At 33.4% G+C, this 20,980-nt stretch overlaps 1 pseudogene; it reads right to left on the reverse strand.

The window, feature by feature from the left end:
* Positions 1-8,060: 8,060 nt before the first annotated feature.
* Positions 8,061-20,980, reverse strand: part of LOC149548330 (large ribosomal subunit protein uL30y-like) — a 30,580-nt pseudogene continuing 17,660 nt past the window's right edge.

The following is a 20,980-nucleotide window of genomic DNA, read 5'->3' on the forward strand; positions in this document are numbered from 1 at the left end:
GTTCTTCTCCTACTATTTCAAACTTGCTTCTAATGTAGCTACTCACATCTTTTAAGTGAATGAATATTTCCATAACTTTATAAAATGAGACACAAGGGTCATCCTCTAAGGGTTTCACTGGGTTGATTTTCATCTTAGATCTTGCTTCTTCCTCAACATTGTGAATTAAGGACTTGTCCATTTTAACAAAAAAAAATTGAACTCAATCAATAGCTCAATTCTTGTGTAAAATATAAAATACCTCAATTTTGTGTGTAACTAGGGTTCTTTGAACTTCATACTTCAATTTGCCTTCAATTCACTTTCACTGTGTTCTTTACTACTTCTTAACTCTTTACATGCTCAAATAGTACACAAGATATCATTTGCATCCTTTATATCTCACCAAATTAATCTCTGCATTAATTGCATAAGTACATAATTCATGAAAAATTGTTTCTGATTACCAATAGATTCAATTTCTTTCATGCACTTCACATATGATCTCTAAATCATATGTGCTCTTAACTATAGCTTCAACTCATCATGAAATACCTCATACTAACTTCACAAGTCTTAATTCACCATCTGTTGCCTTTTATGTCTTTCTGATGCATATTTTAGTTATAAAAGATGCTTAATTCAAATAGGATGAATCACATATAATTGTTGAATTTAGTCTTCCTTTAGGTGTATCAAGTGATTTTTCTTCAAATGCTATATGGGAACTAGATGGATCTTTGGCTATAACAAATACCTCTTTGAATTCTTCTATATTTTCTCTCAACTCATGTTTCTAACTATTATTGTTTCTATCATTCCTTTTGACATTTCCCTTGGTGTTCCTTCTAAAATTTGGGTTCCTATTTATGTTCCTCATATCCATTCTACAAAATCTTGCTATATGACCAAATTTATTGCATAACTGACATACTAGTGCATTATTTTTGTAACTAGGTCTAGGTTGGTTAACAGGTGCTCTATAATTTATGGCAATGTGTCCAAAGTTGTTGCCTTTGTAACACACAATGTTGTTACTTTCTCCATTAGTTCCTTCAGTGGATCTCCTTCTTTCTCTTGTAGGGTTAGTGCCTCTAAACATTCTACTATTTCTACTATTATTATTATCAAATTTAGGTTTCTTACAATCAACTACTCTATGACCAAAACCATGACAATTATAACAATAAAAATTAATAACATGTTTAAATGGCTTACCTTTGCATTGTCTTTTCATATAACCAATTTCATTACATGCAAAGTATCTTCCTTTAAATTCATACCTTACTTCATTGGTTGATTTAGTCTACTCAAGTTTCTTAGGTTCATCAATTTTTTTAGGTTGGTCAACTTGTTCAATCTCCTTAGGTGAATTATCAGATTAATTTGCCTCAACTTTGTTTAGTTATTCTTTCTATTGTGTAGGCTAATAAAGTGTAGGACTAATCTCCTTTCTAGCTTCAGATTTCTTGGCTCACTTTTCTCCAATAAAATATCCAAGACTAGTCTTATCATAGGAAGGTCTCTAAAAATATAATTTCTCATAAATTTTATTACTACTAGAATGTAACTTATGTAATTGTTTCTTAGTCTAGGTTAACTCTCCTTTCACAATATTTTTGTACTTCTTAAGTTTTCCATATTCTAACTTGGTGGATTCAAGTTCGGATGTAACTTTTGTAAGATGGGATCTTAGATTTGTATTCTTAGATTTCACATCTAGCTTAATTTTGCTATCATCTTTCTTTAAAATTAACTTTAGTTTAGTGATCTTCAATTCATGTTTCCGGATCTCATTTTCTTTCTTCAATCTTGAAACTTCATCACTATCCTTAATTTGATCTTTAGGTTCCTTTTTGGATTTGAGATGATCAATCTTGTCTTTTGGCTTACAATGTAGTCTTTTGCATCTTCACATATTTCTTTTAGGTTATCTCTTTCTTTAGTGAGGATGTCAATCTTCTCAACAGATTCTTCTAAGTTCTTCTATAACTATTCCATATCCATATGGATCTTACTCAAGCTATTAAGCCTCTTTTGAGTAACTATGCTCTAATAACAATTTTTAGAAATAGGAAATATTGAGAGGGTGGTGAATCAGTATTCCACAAAATTTTTCCCAAAACTGAATATTCTTTATTACCTTATAACTTGCATATGAAAGTAAACTAATAATGTTGAATAGTATATGGTGAAAGATATTGACCATGTTAGGAGTCTATTAAATCTATATAGTGGCTCGGTCCTTGTTAGAGGACTTAGGCCTTGTTAGAAGCCTCAACCCTATTAGGAGTTGGTACATATACATATGCAATATGTTGTACAAGCTGAGCTCACTGCCCAAACATTTAACTATACAATAAAATTCTTACAATAGAAGAGATAATTACAAAACCTCTTTGTAGTGTTGATATCTTCAATGTTTGATCTTTCCTTTACTACTCATCACAAATCTCACAATCCTCTAATCATACATCACAATTCACATATCATATAGTTTGCACATAGTACAAACACTACACACTTAACTTCACATTTACAAACTTTCCTTTATACCTTTGTAATTCTCAAAATATTGTCTAGTCGATCATCATTCCTTTGCATACTTCACAAAATACAAAATTAACTCCTGCCCTCTCAAGTTAACATCTAGGATGTCATCCCTAATTAGTAAATTAATTATTTTCTAAACAAAATAATTCCTTAACTCACAATTAACCATTTATTGTCATGCTTTATTCTATTTTTGTATTGCCGCAACTGGTAAAACGGTTATATCTTCTTCTGTACTGACTCGCACACTTGAACATGTTATCCTGACACTCTATCTTGTTCATACCTAAGTAAACACATGGAAATAATGCCTCCATCAACTATATATAGCAAAATTGTATCTGCTTTGCCAAATAAACTAACTGATACTTAGACAATTTTCTAAGTATAATTATTGTACCTTTATCTTCACATCATGCTCACTTTATACAAGAATATATGTTGCCATAAATGACAAATAAAACTCAACTACTTAGCCAAATTTCCAATAGGTTCTTGACATGTTCAATGGTGTCTTCTATGTAATGCCTTGCTTGGGAACCCAAAAGAAATAAATCAAATATGTTACAAAGCTTATGAAACTTTTTTTTAAAAGTTTAAACAACACCAAAGTAATAATGTAGAAGCAATATAAACATATAGAACATTTACAAAAATGCAATTATAATACAAATTTCATTCCTGAAGGTTTCCTTCGAATTGAGTCACATTTAAGAAAGGTTTATTAATAAGCTTAAGTTTCAATTACAATGCCCATAATCATAAAATGAATAAACACATACATAAAGTAACTAATATGATAAAGTACATTCAGACAACATCATCCACTACTCAGATCATAGAGTATGCAATAATAAATACAAGTACATCAACATACAAGACAATACCCCATAGGATCTCAAAACACATGATCTACTTAGATACATCAAACAAATAAAAGTCTCTAAGATAAGAATAAGAATGATAATGGTACAACTATATCAATGAGCATCCAAAATCTATCAATCTAAGCGGGCCAAATGGTAAGAAAGCACTACCTCTTGACCATGTGGTCACCTAATCAAACTCCCACTCCCACCGTACAAGAGATATAATGTATGATCCACACATAGATAATCAAATCATAAAACAATCCTAGGTAAGGAATTCTTATAGCCAAATCTACCTCAAGGGTAACACAAGCTACTAATAAAGAAATAAAATAACCAAAGTCGAAAAAGCACTCATCCAAACCAACAGCACATACCAAAATCAACAACATATACCAAGTACAAATCAAATATCAAAACCAAAAAGATACAACCACCTCCAAATCAATGTCGAGTTTCACAAGCACAATAACCAATAGATAACAACTATCATCAATAAAAGTAAACCACCAATCACTAACTCTAACAATAAAAACACCACCAATGAATAACTGACATTCATTAATAAAATTTAACTATTAATAATAATTGATATCCAATCAATAAATAATAACTCACAATAAATACACCATCAAAAGTAATATCCAACAAGTACACCACCAGAGGAAACTATTAAGAAAACATGAAGGAGACTCAGGCTACATACTATGGAGTGGCATCACATGAGCCAACTCTAAGATTACCCTGGTAGTCTCTTAAGACCTCAGCCCTCTAGTGACTCTATGCAGAACCATAATGCTCTCTCGTGAAGATGAGGAAACTAGTCATACCTCTCAAGGTATCATATCATTCTCATCCTTAGCCTATACAAGCACTAAAGGCATGGATGAGGAAAATCTTTAACTTATCTTTTTAATTTATCTCAACGCATGGGGGAGGAAATTATTTTAATTTCTATGTTATCACTTGTTACACAACTTACAATGAGTTACCCTAATAGCCACTTTGTGCCCAGGCCCCCATTGTAAGCCACTCCCATAGACATTGACCTAGATTACCTTCCCAAAAATAACAAAGCACAATTGTGTCTCATACCACAAAAGTAATATTGATCAAATTCAGTTCTTTAACAGGCAACCGAAAAATAACATTGGTTCTCAAAACCTAAGTTTTCATAAATGCTCATCAAAATAAATCTCAATTTAAATCATAAAGTACATCATGACATCTAGTCAAATAATCATAAAAGAAATCTGAAAAATGCCTTTGATGCACATCCTAACTTGGCCAACTAAACAACCCACAAGGAAAAGTCACCTTGAAAATAAACATCACAAGACTATAAATAAAATATATAAGAAAATACATAGTTTTCAGTCATATGATTTAATTCCATCATTTTCTCTTGTTTAGTTTGAGCCATAAAGATGTGTTTAAAACTAAAGTAAGGATATACATGTTAAAATGAATTGTTATGCTAATATACTTATTTAAATCAATAAGTATTTGAATGTCAAATCTTTTTGTGGATATACAACATCATGCAATATTATCATGTTATTAATTTAAATAATCTTAAATCATGAATGATTTAATTAATAACATAAATGTATATTATTAGATTAAGTATTAATATCAATTTTATTTCTAAAATATTAATTTGACTTCTATTTAAGTTCAATATTAATATTTATTTTTCCTTTAATTCATGATGCAATTAGAGATAACTCAAACTTGAAATTTTAATTTTAATTAAGTTATCTACAATTTCTCTCATAATATTAAATATTCATAACTAGATGATTATATAGTGAACTCCACTATAGCTTCCCTTAAAATATAACTAAATCACAATTATATACTTATTAATTTGTAACTCCACTTGCATTAATAAATATATAATAAGTTTTAGATTACGGTAAAAGCAGGTTTTGAAGGGACCCCAAAACCCTTTAACAAAAAAATAAAAAGATAAAGAAATACATCCCAACCAGGAAAAAACCTGTAACAAACTGAAGAACAGTATCAAAATCAGGTTTTACAGGGACCCGAAACCACTAGAAAAGTCCAAAAACAAACTAACCCAGTTTTTACAGGGACCTAGAACCACAAACAGTCTTAACTATATAAAAAAACTCAAAAACCAAGACTAGAGTCCCTAACCAGTGACCAATACCAGACAGGTACCAAACCAGAGAACCCACCCCAGTGCCACTATTGCAGCTCCAGGATCAATTTAGCTACTTCCTTACCAATAGCAGCAGTATCTTGAATGGAAACAGCATCCATAGTAGCAGCAACTTTCATAGCACTCTTCCTCGAGCTCTGCCTAGTTCTTTTGCTCGGACCCTCAGTTGAAATGATATCTTCATTCGCCCTTTTGCCCAAGCTAGCAATGGCAGCCCAAATACTCGAGGTGACCTGTTCCATCTTAGTGCTACTCTCCTTGATTAACATTGTGAGGTTCTACTCATAGTTGTTAAGTTTTTTAGGGATGTCTCCCACCTATCCTTCCATATGACTAAGTTTAGCATTGGTAGTATCCAGGTTATGTTGCAAAATTTCCACCTTTTTCTTCAAACCCATTATTTCATTATAGATCTAGGAATCAACCTTGAGAATGGTGTTGGCTTTCTCCTTAGCAGAATGCAAGAAGGAAAGCATGGTATCCCTCTGCATATCGTCAAAATCATCTTCAGTAGTCTCGTGAGGGGGGGAGTAGACATTATCATTAATATCCTCCATTTCCGTTTGATCCTCCTTTCGACCCTCGGCATAGTCCTCAGGATGAGCAGAGTCCTTCCTTTTTTCTTCCTCTATCCCCTTAATAGGAGAAGTAGTAATGGTCGTATGGTCCTCCTTATTCACAGGATTCCCAACAGTGTTATCTTCCACTTTATTACCCCCACTAGAAATAACCTGGTTGCCCTCATTATTAGATTTACTCTGTTCAAAGTTACCTTCACTATTATTTTCCTCTTTTCCTTTTTCATTATTATCTTTAGTCTCCAGATACCCGTCCAAATTAGAACTTAACTCTCCAATTTTAGTATCATCCTCATCCTCAGGTTTTCAATTCTCACAGCTTTCTGAATTATCAGTCTCAGACTCATCATCCTCAAGAACTTGAGAGGCAGAGGGTTTCATATTCAGGGCATTTTCTTTACCTTTAATAGGGTCACCCTTCTTACTCTTAATGGGTTCTTTCTTCTTGTCCTTAGAGGGAGTAGAGGCAATGCGCTTATTTTTACAATATCCCTCAATAAGAAGGATCAGACCTTCATGAAGAATGGGTCTAGATTCTTTTTTCTTATGGGCTTCTAAACTATTAAGTAAAGAAAACTACAAAAAGAAGGGGAAATATATTCTATATTTATATCTAAAATGATTTAAAAAAACAAAATGACATTTATGAACTCTTTTATTTCTTCTATCAAGTATGAAATACTCCTGGATGTAGCAGAGAACATCCCTCCAAATCTCCTTTTTCTGGTTCGCATCAAAGAAATCACCATTCTTTTCTAGAAGCTTCTCCTCTTCTTCCATTTTCGGAAACTTTTTGTAGGCTGCATTTGAGATACTAGTTTGCTTAGTGAATTTTATGCCCACCATAGGAAGCCCCGTGATCTCAGCAATAATCTCCTCCGTAAGTTTCACAGTCACACCATGGAGAGTGACTTTTTCATTGGACCAGTTCTTAAAGAAAGCTGTAGTGATGTGTGGCTTAAAACCATTGAGTCGCTCCATGTAATGAGTCACTTTTCCTTTCTGCAAAATTTTCCAGACATCCTTGCGAGCCTTCCATGCCTCACAATTTTTTGGTTCTTGTTTGTGCAGCTCACCCCCCATCAACAGAGAACAGTAAACACATTCAAACCAGAAAAACCAGATGCATAGAAGGAGAGGGTTAGAAAGAAAATTGTTTTTCTTCCCACCAAAATAGACACCTTTGTTCAGAGAAATGTGCGAACACCATGTCACATTCATTTGAGTGTACTTCATAGGGAATGAAAATCTGGCAATAATTTGATCACTCCACGAAATCATTAACTTTCCAATCTTTTCAAATCTTACCCACCTTTGCATGAATAGCTTCATAATGAATAATTGCTTTGAGATCAACTTGATTATTTAATTCATCGGTCCACCTCACCATTTGCCCCATTAGGACAGCATAGTTGGCAACCCAATCAGCAGCACCATTGGCCTCCTGAAAGGTATGAGATATGACAACTTTTTCAAATTTTTGAATAAGGTATTTAATCTCCTTGATAGTGGTCTCTATCGACCATGAGATAGCACTTTTATTATTAAGGATATTAATAATATTTAAAGAGTCACCTTCCAACCATAATTTTGGACATCCCAAATCCACTGCAATTTTCATAATATAAAGGGTCATCGTAGCTTTAGCAATGTGACTATTAGTCTGACCTATAGGGATAGCTATAGCATCTTTAACTATTCCCATATGATCTCTCAACACACCTCCACCACCCGCACTCCTCGGATTTCCCTTAGTAGCACCATCAAATTTTCCTTTAATCCAACCATTCGGAGGAGAACTCCAAGTGACATTCAATCTTGGGTTATCAGTTTGAATCTTAGGGTTTCCAGGAAACATAGGATTATCAATAGGAAATGTTTGATCAGATATTTTCAGAGATCTGAAATTCTCCTTACAAGCTCTAATAATATTCTGACCAAGCACCCATCTAGGAACCTCTCTGTTTCTAAAAATTCTATTATTCCTTTCTTTCCAAATACCCCAGCAGAGATGAGGCAGAGTAATTTTCCATAGAAATTGAACATCAAAATTCTTAGACGAGCATTTCCAGCTTTTAAAAGAAGATTCCACATTATTATGATGAACCCAAGTCAAGTTCCAATACATTAGGATCTCAGTCCAAACCATCTGAGAATAAGAGCAGTTTAGAAACATGTGGTCTCTATCTTCAAAACCATTCTTCCATAAAATACACCTATTCACCAAATTAATACCTCTTTTCTACAAGTTATCAAGGGTCAAAATTTATTTTGAAGCAGGACCCAAAAGAAGAAATTAATTTTAGGAATGAGACCCTTAATCCAAGCCTGAGACCACAAGGGATGATTTTCCTTCTCCTTAGAAACAAAGAGAGAAGAAACCTTGTATTGCCCACTAGGATCAGCATACCAAATAATCTCATCCTCAAAAGAAGGGTGAAGAGAAACAGCATTGAGAGATAATTGGATGTGATAGAAACTTTGATCAATGTCCTTCAAGTTAACCCAAGCATCATTTTGCCAATAATGACTAACAAGAGTGCCATATCTCTGCTTGCATAAGTCAACTTGATTCAGATCTTGAACATCTTCGATCAGGAGGGATAAATATATAATAAGTTATATTGCACTAAGAGTTTTAAAAGTGATTAATATTTAAAACTTACTTATAAGAAAATAAATAGTATTTATTTATTTAATTTTTAAAATAAATAAATTATATATATATATATATATATATATAAAATATTTTTAAATAAATTTTATTTAAAATTTTCAAACCTAATAATTAATCCTTAAAAGGGGCGGGGGCCCTAGCTCGGTTGGCTAAATCTTCCCTGTTGCAGGGCGTTGGTCATGGGTTCTAGTCTCCCCCGTCCTCGTGGTCCCGGTGGGCGTGTCACGCCAATGCTACCGATCACGTTAAAAATTTTACCAGGCGCACTGCAGTTTATAGGGGGGCCGTGTTGCATCGATTCCTGCAGTCTAAAAATAAATTTAAAAAATTAATCCTTAAAAAAAAATTCTTTGAATAAATAAATTTAAAAATTAAATTATATTTTTATCAAATAAAAATAAACATACAATTCATATTTTCACATGCCTTTATTCTGTCAAATCATGGAGCCATACTATACTTAGTTTTCTATCTCTAGTATATTTGTTTTCAAATGCATGCGCAAGTTTAGTTACAAAATCTTTTGCTTTTCCAATAAATTTTGCAACCAAATTATTTTAGTTATAAGAAGAATATTTATCTTTATTTAGAAAATTCATGATAATCACATGGTTCTAATCACTACAATATTTGGGGTCAAATTATGACAATAATTTGCAATGATAGGGTAATTTGTGGGTGATTTCATGTTTCTTTGTAATTGCCCTTGATGTTGTCGCAATATCGATGTTGGCATCGTAATTGTGATGCCCATGTGAGTATAAAAAAATTTATTTTTTATTTTAAATGACATAAATTATTTGACATCTGTTTTGATTGATTGTGGAGAGTTGCATGTAAAAAAGGGTGGAGAGCTATGTACGTTGGTGAAGAGCTTTGACCTTTGAACATTGGTGGAGATTTTATTATCATGCCCTTATGATTGTTGTATTTCATTTTTGCGCCCTTATGATCTCTGCATTTCATTTTCACGCCCTTGGTGGAGATCAGTGGAGGTCTAGGGCTTCATTGTCATGCCCTTGTGACCAATGCATTTTATTGTCGTGCCCTTGCTTGTCATCACTTCATTTTGTTATCATGCCCTTGTGGTCTCCTTGCCCTTGCTCTACAATTTCATTGTCATGTCATGCCCTTGTGATCTTTGTGCCCATGCTCTACAATTTTCTTCAAGGGGAGAAGAGGTGTCTATGTAAATGTTCTTTTTTTTCCTTCTAAACATGTATATCTTTATATTTTCCCTAGCATGTGAATAGAGAAGCTTCTCTTTATGTATATGTATGTGTATATATACATACATACACACATATGTGTTAGTCTATGTATGTATAAAGAAGCTTCTCTTTATGTATATGTATGTGTATATATAAATACATACACACACATGTGTTTGTGTCTATGTATGTATGTATGTATGTATAGAGAAGCTTCTCTTTATATATATGTATGTGTATATATAGACATACACACACATGTGTGTGTGTCTATGTATGTATGTATGTAAGTATGTATGTATACAAAGAGATCTTTTTTAAGGTGCTTATTACATCTTAGCACAATAGAGAAATTGATCTAGTTGCATACATATTCTAGAATCCAAATAACAAAACAATAAAACTCACTTAGCCCGTGCGAAGTGACTTACCTCCAAATCTTGCACACAAATAATGTAGGCCATGAAAAATGGGCAGAGTTCACAAGAAATTTTACAAAAATATATCATAACAGATATTTTAAGAAAGAAACAAGTCATAACCTAGTTAAATGGGTCTAGTTTCTGATTAGTTGGGTTGATTAAAAATTCCTATAGAACTACCATCATATTAGGTAAAATAAAATGAACAATTAGTTGTTCCCAGCTAGCAGGATCAAATATAGTTTTCCAAGGTGATAAAATTGCAAATGCAGATGCATCACTTGCATGTCAGGCATGAAGCACATTCCCCAACTTATAATGATTGGTTGGATATAAAGGCTCCATATTGATGCAAAGGTAAGGATGGTGGGAGTCAAAACCAAGTTAATCCCACTTAAACCTATAAGGGAAGTATAAGCTTCCCTAAACCCTCTACGAAGCAAAAAGTACAAAAATAACTCCAACACCTCCCCAGTGATTAGGATGTGTGTCTTAAGCCAAATCAAGGTGGATTCAAAAGTTTTAAACCAATTTTTAGCCCACAAGTAACATCCAAAACCCAAATCCCTCAAACTATCTTAGATGCCTAATTGATTTCCCAATAGCCCTGTAGCGACACAAAAGTGATATTTCCTCTCAAACTTTCCAAAACACTCCACGAAAAATGGTTGATTCAGATACCCATTAAGCCATACTACAACATATAAGAAGAGTTTTATGTGTTCCTTTGGCCCAAATCCCGTTGTTACCATATTGTGGCTCATAAAAAAAAATAAAAAAAAAGAGGGCAATTTAACAAAGTAAATACAACTTTCTTGTATTCCCAAGACCCCAAAATCTAGCACAATCTCTCCATATGTTGTAAATTTTCCAGATCCAAAAGGAATTAGTCCCAAAACTTGTATAACCGCAAAAGCCCCAAATCAGTCTCCTATAAACCCTCAAAGGTAGGGTTTCCTAAATCTCTATCTTCCAAGCACCTTCAAACTTAATTGAAGGTTGTTTCACCTTGTCTCCAACATACCAAAGCACTTCCAATCATTAAACACCAACCTCTAATGGCTAGAACTCTTGTTGTTGCTCCATAGCCATGAATTTAGTGCCCTCTACTTTACAAACTCCAATGGTGATCACCAATCCTTAGAAATTCCTATCAAAACATTGTTAGATATGATGTGTACATACTATTACAAGATGATTCCATCAGAATAAGACTCCTACATTCATGGAATGATCAACATGTCAAGTAGAAACTCAAACTTCTTAATGAAAACAATGAAACCCTTAAAGCAGCGACAACAAACTTGAAAGGAATGAACTTCACAAATATTAGTGCATTAGGAATTGATCAAACAATATGAAAAAAGGCTTGTGAGATCATAAGACTACAAGAAATCAATGATAGTCAAGCTGCCATGCGCCAAATGCTTGAAAAATGAAGTTTTTATTGGGTCTCTTTACACAATCCATACAATTGATCAATCCCAATACCACTCTCTTCATACAATGCCTCAAACTTAACTTAATAGAATCCCTTACAACTATCCCAACCAATTTGGATCAGTTTCAATGCCTAGTTATGCCAAAAACTCATTAAATCTAATTTCCCCCCAAAATGGAACTAACCATTGCGATTCAACTATTTGAATTTCCCAACTTACAATTTAAATAATAAAATAACTAATTAACCCACTAAACATGCCTATTAGGTCCTCGGGACCAATTTAACCAATCCTAAACCTTTCTAAGACACCTAAGGACCCAATTAAGTCTAATATTCCATTATGCCCATATTTCACTATCAAAGATCATAAGGTCCTTAACAGGTTCTTTAGGATTCATTACATTTTTATCATCTTTAAAGCCTTCTAAGGCCATGATTGGCTTCAACATGTGCCAATTGATTGATTTAAACTCCTCCTTTGCTCTAATCCTTCTTTTGTCTTCTTTAAGGATCCTTGCATGTCCTGATGCTCTTGCATCACATATGTTGGCCCAACAATGGAAGCCAAGGATGTAACCAAGCATGTATTAGCATAGTCTCCCTGGGAGGATCCCAAGTATCTAATGTTGTTGTTAATTTGGGCATCACTATATGATCCATAATGTTATGAAGTACTAAATTTGGTAGTAACTTCTCCCATGTCTCTAGAAAATGTAGCATAGGTTCAAGGTCCCTTGGCTCCTAGGAATTTGTAGCAGTTATTCTCATTACTGAAAGAATAACTTCAGTGAAGAGTTGAGTGTAAGGAGTTGAAAAATCAAGTCCTGCTTCTGTGTAAATACCATAATCATGAGTCTCATTCCCTTGCAAAATCCTCTGCCACAATGACATCACCTCTAAACCATGCAAATGATGTTGAAGTGGTTCCCAACCTTGAAACAATCTTATAAGCAATTGCAAAGAAAATGCAGATGCAATACATGAAAAATTGCACAACTTGTAGCCCTCCTAATATTTGGACTGTAAATTCTCAAAGACACTTGCAAGTGATTCAAATGTCATAGTACCTACCACAACACTTTCCTAGATTCTATCCAGTGCTCCCTTAATATCCTCTATGTTATCTAGTTGTTATTTTTGTTGTGCAATCTCTTTCTAAAGCTGCTCTTTCTCCTTCTAGTATATTGCCATAGACTCTCTCTGGTACCTTAAATTTTGATCAAACTTCTCAATATCTATCTCTACCATATCTAAAATAAACTTCACATTATGTTGTAACTCTAGAATAGGTGTTTGATCCTCAATAGCTTTCATTTCAGCATTTTAGCATTCAAGTTTTCAGGTTTCCTCTTCATTATATGTTTGGTTTATCAATGATTTCCTCTAGTTTAATTACAGTGTATCTCAACTAGCTACTCCAATGAGAGATGCACCATAATCAAACTGGATGAAATCAGAGAGATGTTGTGGACTGTGGATTATGGATTATAGACAAAACAAAAAAATACAACATTTATCATTCCCCATTCATTTTGATTGATTGTGGAGAGTTGCATGCAAAAGAGGGTGGAGAGCTCCGAATGAGGGTGAGAGCTCTAAACATTGGTGGAGATCAATGGAAATCTAAGATTTTTTTGTCGTTCCCTTGTGATCACTACATTTTGTTGCCATGCCCTTGTGATCTCTACATTTCATTGTCATGCCCTTGTGATCTTTGTATATGTGTGTATGTGTGTATGTGTGTGTGTATGTATGTATGTATGTATATACATATATATACATATGTATATGTATATATGTGTATATATACATACATACACACATATGTGTGTGTCTATGTATGTATGTATATATACATAGTGATATTTTTTATGGTGCTTATTGATCTAGTTGCATACATATTCCAAAATCTAAATAATAAAACAATAAAACTCACTCAACAAGTAGCATGGTCACAAATGCAATCAGAATGTCCATTGGTAAGTAGATTCCTCTTTTTCTCTCTTATTTTTCATGCGTTTATTTCACTTGAAGTATTATTTCTTAGGGGGCATTTTGTAATATTGGATTAATTTTATGTAGGAGGCGATAAGGACATTCCTAGATGTACTCATGTTAGATGTATGGGAACACTAAAGAATTGTGATGAATTTCTCATGAGCAATAAAGATGGACTTCCCCTAAGAGTAGCCCAACTTCTAGGTACTTTAAATATTGATCCTTTCTTAAAGATCTTAGGTGTTAACAGGGAATTTAGATGTTGGGGGGGTGATGAGCATCCACCTTCACGTGGTTGGCCCTAATTAGTAGAGAATATTAACCTATTCTCAAAACCAAGTGAAGCTCAACATTAACCTATGATTGCATGATAACTAACTGTGTGAATCTCTTGGTTTTAGGCAGGTAGAAGGAGGCCATAGCTCAATATGAAATCTCAATTCATATGCATACGACATTAAGTGGAGCTGAAAACATGCAACATGTTTTCATTTTTGTTAGAGGTCTTTAATTAGGTATTTTAAGTTATAGACCATCACAAACATTGTAACTTTAACTCTTATAGGCAAGGGTAATTAATGTCCTTAGCATGCAAGCAAAACAAGACTTTCTATGTGTTGGCTTGATGAGGACATTCTCTCATCCATAGCAACTAAATTTTTAATGTTCATGATGGTCTATAATTTTAAAAACTTAATAGACCTATTAAATAAACGTAAACATGGTGTATTTTTTCAACTCTGTCTATTGTCCATGCATATAGAACACAAGTGCACGTGCATTCCCAATTCAGAGTGGCATGCACAAGTAGAGTGGGCACATGCAACTTGACAAATGATTCCTCTATGAGGGAGATGGTATTATCAGTTCAACCCTGTAGCTTGGACACTCTATGGTTTTTTGTCTTTTCAATATCGAGACATGGAGACCAATTTAAGGATAACCTAAAAAAGAAATGGTTAAGTGTATAAATTTTCTAGAACTTATGTTAATTGTTTAAATATGAAACTTATGTCAACTTTTTTAATTATCGCGATTTTCTAACATCAGATTTTTCTACTCTAGTGCTTGTTGATGGTGACAAATGGATTGTGCTTGCCAGATATAATGCAAATAAGTTTACTAGGTTTGCATCAACGTATGAAGTGAGGTATGTATCAAAATATGAAGTGAGGTATGTAGTATTTGATACTTTTCTAATCTATATAGATAATGGTCATCAATTTTTTGAAATTGTGGATGACTTAACTTTTTTTTTAAATTAATAGAATTGGGCATGCGAATTTTATTATCACATTCTCGTTACAAATTTTTTATGCTAAGAAAAATAATTATTCACAAGGATTAATGATTGTGGATATTTATTTTTATGGTTTCAAATGTACAAACTATTTATCCCAACATCTTTATTTTTGCAATCTAGTTTCTTCAAAATTGAATTAGTAATTTTAGCTTCTTCCTTAAGAATGACCTAAGTCCCAAAGTATGATCATCATCTTGCCAAAACCATATGATATCTTTGAGAGAAAGTTTAAGCTATTGATTACATAATTTTTCATATTATATTGTATCTCCATTGGCTTTTCTCAACTCCACTACAAAGAATGACGGTGTCACCTCAAAAATCTTTGCAAAAGATACCAAGTTACCTTTTCTTCCATTCTTATCCCCTTTCATCTTGATTATGCAATCTATTTTCTTCATATTGAAGAGATTTCTTATTTATCCATAAATGAAACAACATTGGATTAAATTATTTACCATGTTATGCTTTGCATGCCACTGCTTTCAATCTTGAAGGAGGAGAAAGCTTCGGTAAATACAACTTTCACTCTAAATATTGATTTGGCCATGACTAAAGTCTATATAACCTACCACAATCTCTTCAATCCTTTGTAGAGAATGACTCCTTATTGAGTAATATGACTAATGAGTGAATGACTTGACTGCTTGTTATTCATTGCTTTTAATTACCATCCTTTAAATAGAGAGAACGAGTAGAGCTTGGAATATAAAATTTTTCCTTCACCTAATGTGTTATTTTCATGTGATGAATCTACTTATATTTTCATTGGAAAGAGTTATATATTTGCATATGATAACTCTTCTTATATTCTCATGGACAAAAGGGTTATTCACATTTTGATAAAGTTGTGGAACACTATAATAAAAACACATATTCTTGGTGTTATACTATCAATTGTTATTTTTGACTCATAGAATATTAGTTAGGAATGAATAGTCATGGTAGGGCCCCACCACACAAAGGCAAAACCCAAGGTGATTCCAAGCTCACCTTCAAATCTTTATTGTGCAAAATATAATCTAGTATGTTTTCCTCTATGATTTGCATAATAATCCACATTTGGATCCATATTGTTCAAAATACCACTCTGGTGAGAACCAAAAGCCTCCCCACATTGAAATGGACATTGTTCAAGTAAATTGTTACCATAAATACATTGACAATATGAAGATAATAGATAGAGAACACAAGTTCAACATCTTTACTTTTATGTGGTGTAGAGAAATACCATTCTTGTAATAATCAGCTTCCTCCTCACACTAAATTATTAAGTAATTTGTTTTGACAGATATTTTGACAATATGAAGAGAACATATAGATAATATATTGAACATCTTTTATTGGTTTTTCTGTGTTCAAAATGCCTTGAAATTTTCTAATTAGCTAAAGTGAGAAAGAGTCTTAAATAAAAAACAAAAAATAACATGAAGTCTAGTGGACAAAAAGTAAGGGTTCAAAAAAAGTGAAACAATGTAGAAACTAGTACTAAAACTAGAAAAAAATGAAATTACCACAACACCAAATAGTACAAAAACTAAAAACTAAATTGCTAAGCCAACAGACACAAATTGGCACTTAATGTGAACCAAAAACCCATAGACACACACCAACACTATAACTACACCACAACATAGGGCCACTACTTTCTCATCTCCTTGAGCTTCTTCAAGAAGGAAGGCTTCTTAGAAGGACAAGAGGAAGTTGCATCCCCTGAGCCATCCACCTCCTTAGTGATAATCTAAAGATCCTCCTCTTTACCATGGGTTTCCTCCCTTCTTTTTCTTTTTTGGTTCCTTTCCTTTAGCTTGCCTTGAATCATGCTAATGGACTTTAACAATTTGTCCTATGCAACTTTTTGTTATGTAGCCAAATCCTTGATTTGATCCCCTAGTTGAACCTAAGAGTCCTTCAAAGATGCTAGGGAAATGAGAATATCATAATACATTCCATATCAAAATAGATTTTTGTATTTCTTTCCATGACTTAAAATAGCTATACAATGTTGGGATGCTTGACCAGTCTAATCATAGTTGTGCAATGTTGGGATGCTTGACTAGTCTAATCTTAATGTATGACTTTTCACAATTGCTAGCATGACCACCTTCAATGTAGTGGTTGTGTTTCTTCTTCAGTCCACTAGATGGAGAGCTAAGTTTAAATGGCCACAAAAAAAATTTCTCTTTCATGAAGTTGGGGCCAATAGTAACAATCTCGTGGATAAGATCTTCAATACAGATTATGCCATATTTACCTAAAACATGTTCACAAGCAACAAGGTAGAAATCACAAGCACTGGGAAAGCATACTGACTAATACATAAAGACATCATGAACACAAGTATCTTTTCAATGACATAATTTTCAGTCAAAGGAATTTGTTGCTTATCAACCTTTCCATAACCTCTCTTGTAAATCAACTCTTTTATGCTTTTTAAATTTAGATATCTAGAAAGAATTAAGAAAAAGAATTAAATAACACTATACACAAGAATCTATGAAATAAGAAAAAATCGATCCACATAATGCTTATAACTAACCAAGAACATACCCAAAGGTCACATATGGTTCAACCCGATGCAACATGTTCATTTTTTCTTTGTTCATTTTTAGAAACACACCATTGAAGATATGAAATGAAGTGTCATAGCAAGTCAATATCACTAGAATATCATTTATACATCCAAAAGTGACCACTAACCACTATTCTAGAAACAAAAAGTGCAAAAGAGACAAGTCAAGTTGAAAAAGGACCAACCTATTGGAAATATAAATGGAGTAACTAAGAGGGGGGGGTGAAACAGTTACCACAAAAATAAATCCACAAATCCCTTAGATGTCTTATAAACTTAGTTACTATTGTCACTCGATAGCCGCACAAAAAAATGTTGTAATTCGGTAGATGTATGTTAACTTATTAAGCATTCACAAAGATTTAACATGCATGCATAAAAGAAATAAAATCAACACAAGAGACACTAGATTTAATGTGAAAACCCAATATGGAAAAAACCACCAAGTAACTAGCTACCAATTTTCACTTTTTTGAAGTGAGCCTTATTAGGAGCCAACCCTGTTAAAGGTTACAAAACACACTGTTAGGTGTGACCCTATTAGAAGATTTGAACACCCTGCTAGGAGTGGCCTTGCTAGAGGACTTTAGAAAAATTCAATAGAACTATCCACCTTGTTAGAGGATTTACAAAAATGGTTGTTAAACCAACTTTGTTATGAGATTTAGGAATTATTGCTATGATGGTGAGAAAGTAACAATAAGTGACCTGAATGAGATGCAACTAAACTTTTTTGTTACAGATCTCTGTTCTACTTCACTAGATCCTATATGATCAAATACACCTTTGTTGTTCCTCAAGGATATCAGGTCCTTCAAACTTCTCTCACACCTTCCTCTTTATAATTAACTCACTTGCATGCTCATTCATTACAATTTAGATTTCACAACTAGACCTTTTATTTATACCTTACAAATTGTCCAGTTAGCTCATTTACAAGTTACAATTACCAATAATCATTACATTAGTTGGCTAGAAACTTTACATGAAACAATTAAACTTTATTTCCCAAAATAATGAAATCCTTCATTGGTTGACCGTGCTTGGTAAACGCTGCTCCAGAAATGATTTTTGGTGTTAACCAAGTGAAGCTCGGTAAACACTGCAAACTCTGCAAAATCCTTCAGAGACTGAGTGAACTTGGTAAACACTAAATTTATTTCCCTAACCTTGTGAGCTCGGTAGAAGCTAACTTCTGCCACAAAATCCTTCAACACTCGAGTGAGCTCGGTAGAAACTATTTCTATAGTGTAACTACCAAGAATGCTCGGTAAACTTTGTAAATTGCTTTGCTGACCATCTAAGCTCGATAAACTTTGTCTAATAACTAATATGACATTTGTGTAACATCAAAGACAACACACAATTGAACAATTGTATCCAACAATCTCTCTCTTTGGCATTGATGGCAACATAACATGTCATAGCATAATGGAATTTGAGAACAATTCTTTTTCTGACAAAATATTTCTCCCTTTTAGATTTTATGTCACAAACTTCTCAAATATAGTAATCTCCTTCTGTGAAGGAATTAAATAGCTTCATAAACAAATTCAAATTTTAGAGGATATGATAGTATACTCTCCCTCTTTGACAACACATGCCAAAGACAACACAAGCCAAACGAGTAACAATATACCTTAAGCACTAATTCATATGCAATGTTACCATGACTATACTACATCAACTGATAGATCTTCAACTTAGTACCTATTGATGCATCACTAAAACTTCATTTTAGTGAGCCTCAGATAGGGGAATGACCCCTAACTAACCTCTTAGATACAAGAATGCATCCCTAGGTAATGGTTTGGTGAATATGTCAACAATTTGTTCCTTTGTATGGACATATTCCAATCTAATCTCCTTATCCTATACCAATTCTCTGACAAACTGATATTTTATTGCAATGTCCTTGGTTTTTTAATGCATCACTAGATTTTTAGATATGTTGATTGCATTTGTATTGTCACAGAACATGACAATAGGTTCTTTGATTTCCACCTTCATACCTTCCAATAACTATTTGAACCAAAAAATATTTGAACAGTTCACTGCTGCTACAACATACTCTACTTCTGCTGTAGATTGGGATGTACAATTTTTCTTTTTACTTGTCCAAGAAACCAACCTCTTTCCAAGAAAGAAAGCTCCACCACTTGTACTCTTTCTATCATCAATGTTTCCTACCCAATCAGCATCAGTAAACACTTTCAAATCTAAATTACCTCCAAATTTGTACCATAATCCATAATCTTCAATGCCTTTCAATTATCTCATGATCCTTTTGATTGCCATCATGTGATTCTCTCTTGGTTTTGCTAAAATATTTCAACAATACCAACTGCAAGCGCAATATCTGGCCTTGTATGAACTACATACTGCAATTTTGCAATCATTGATCTATAGATGTCCAACCTACCTCCTTTGATTCATCATCCTTGGTAAGCTTTAGACCAGTGCACATAGGAGTTCCAATTGGTTTTCAATCTTCCATGCCAAACTTTTTGAGTATCTCCTTGATGTATTTAGATTGAGTGATGTAGATACCATTCTTACTCTGCTAAATTGGAAGACCAACAAAGAATTTAATTTCACCAAACATTGACATTTCAAATTCCTTGTTCATTTTCTCTGAAAATTCTTTGCATAGATCATCATTTCCTGTAAACAAAGTATCATCCAAAAATATTTCTGTCAAAACAATCTTGTTATCTAGTCCTTTCTTGATATACAAGCTACTTTTATCATTAGTTCTTTGAAAACTAATCTTAATAAGATAGTTATGCAATCTTTCATACCATGCTCTAGGGGCTTGTTTTAGACCATACAATGCTTTGTGTAATTTGTAGACCATGTCCTTCTTGTCTGGATCAACAAAACCATCAAGTTGTTCAATGTAGACTTCTTCATCTAATATACCATTGAGAAATGCATATTTGACATCCATCTAATAAACCTTAAATCCTTTATATGTAGCATATGCAAGTAGGGTCCTGACACCTTCCAATCTTGCAATAGGAGCAAAAGTCTCTCCATAGTCTATTCCTTCTTCTTGAGAATATCCTTTACATACCAGTCTAGCTTTGTTCCTTGACACCTTACCATTTTCACTCAACTTATTTATGAATACCCACTTAGTTCCAATCACATTTTTGTCTTTAGGCCTAGGTACAAGAGTCCATA

Source organism: Cupressus sempervirens, chromosome 7 (genome assembly GCF_028749045.1).
Source record: "Cupressus sempervirens isolate cs-2001-9-10 chromosome 7, ASM2874904v1, whole genome shotgun sequence".
Lineage (NCBI taxonomy): Eukaryota > Viridiplantae > Streptophyta > Pinopsida > Cupressales > Cupressaceae > Cupressus > Cupressus sempervirens.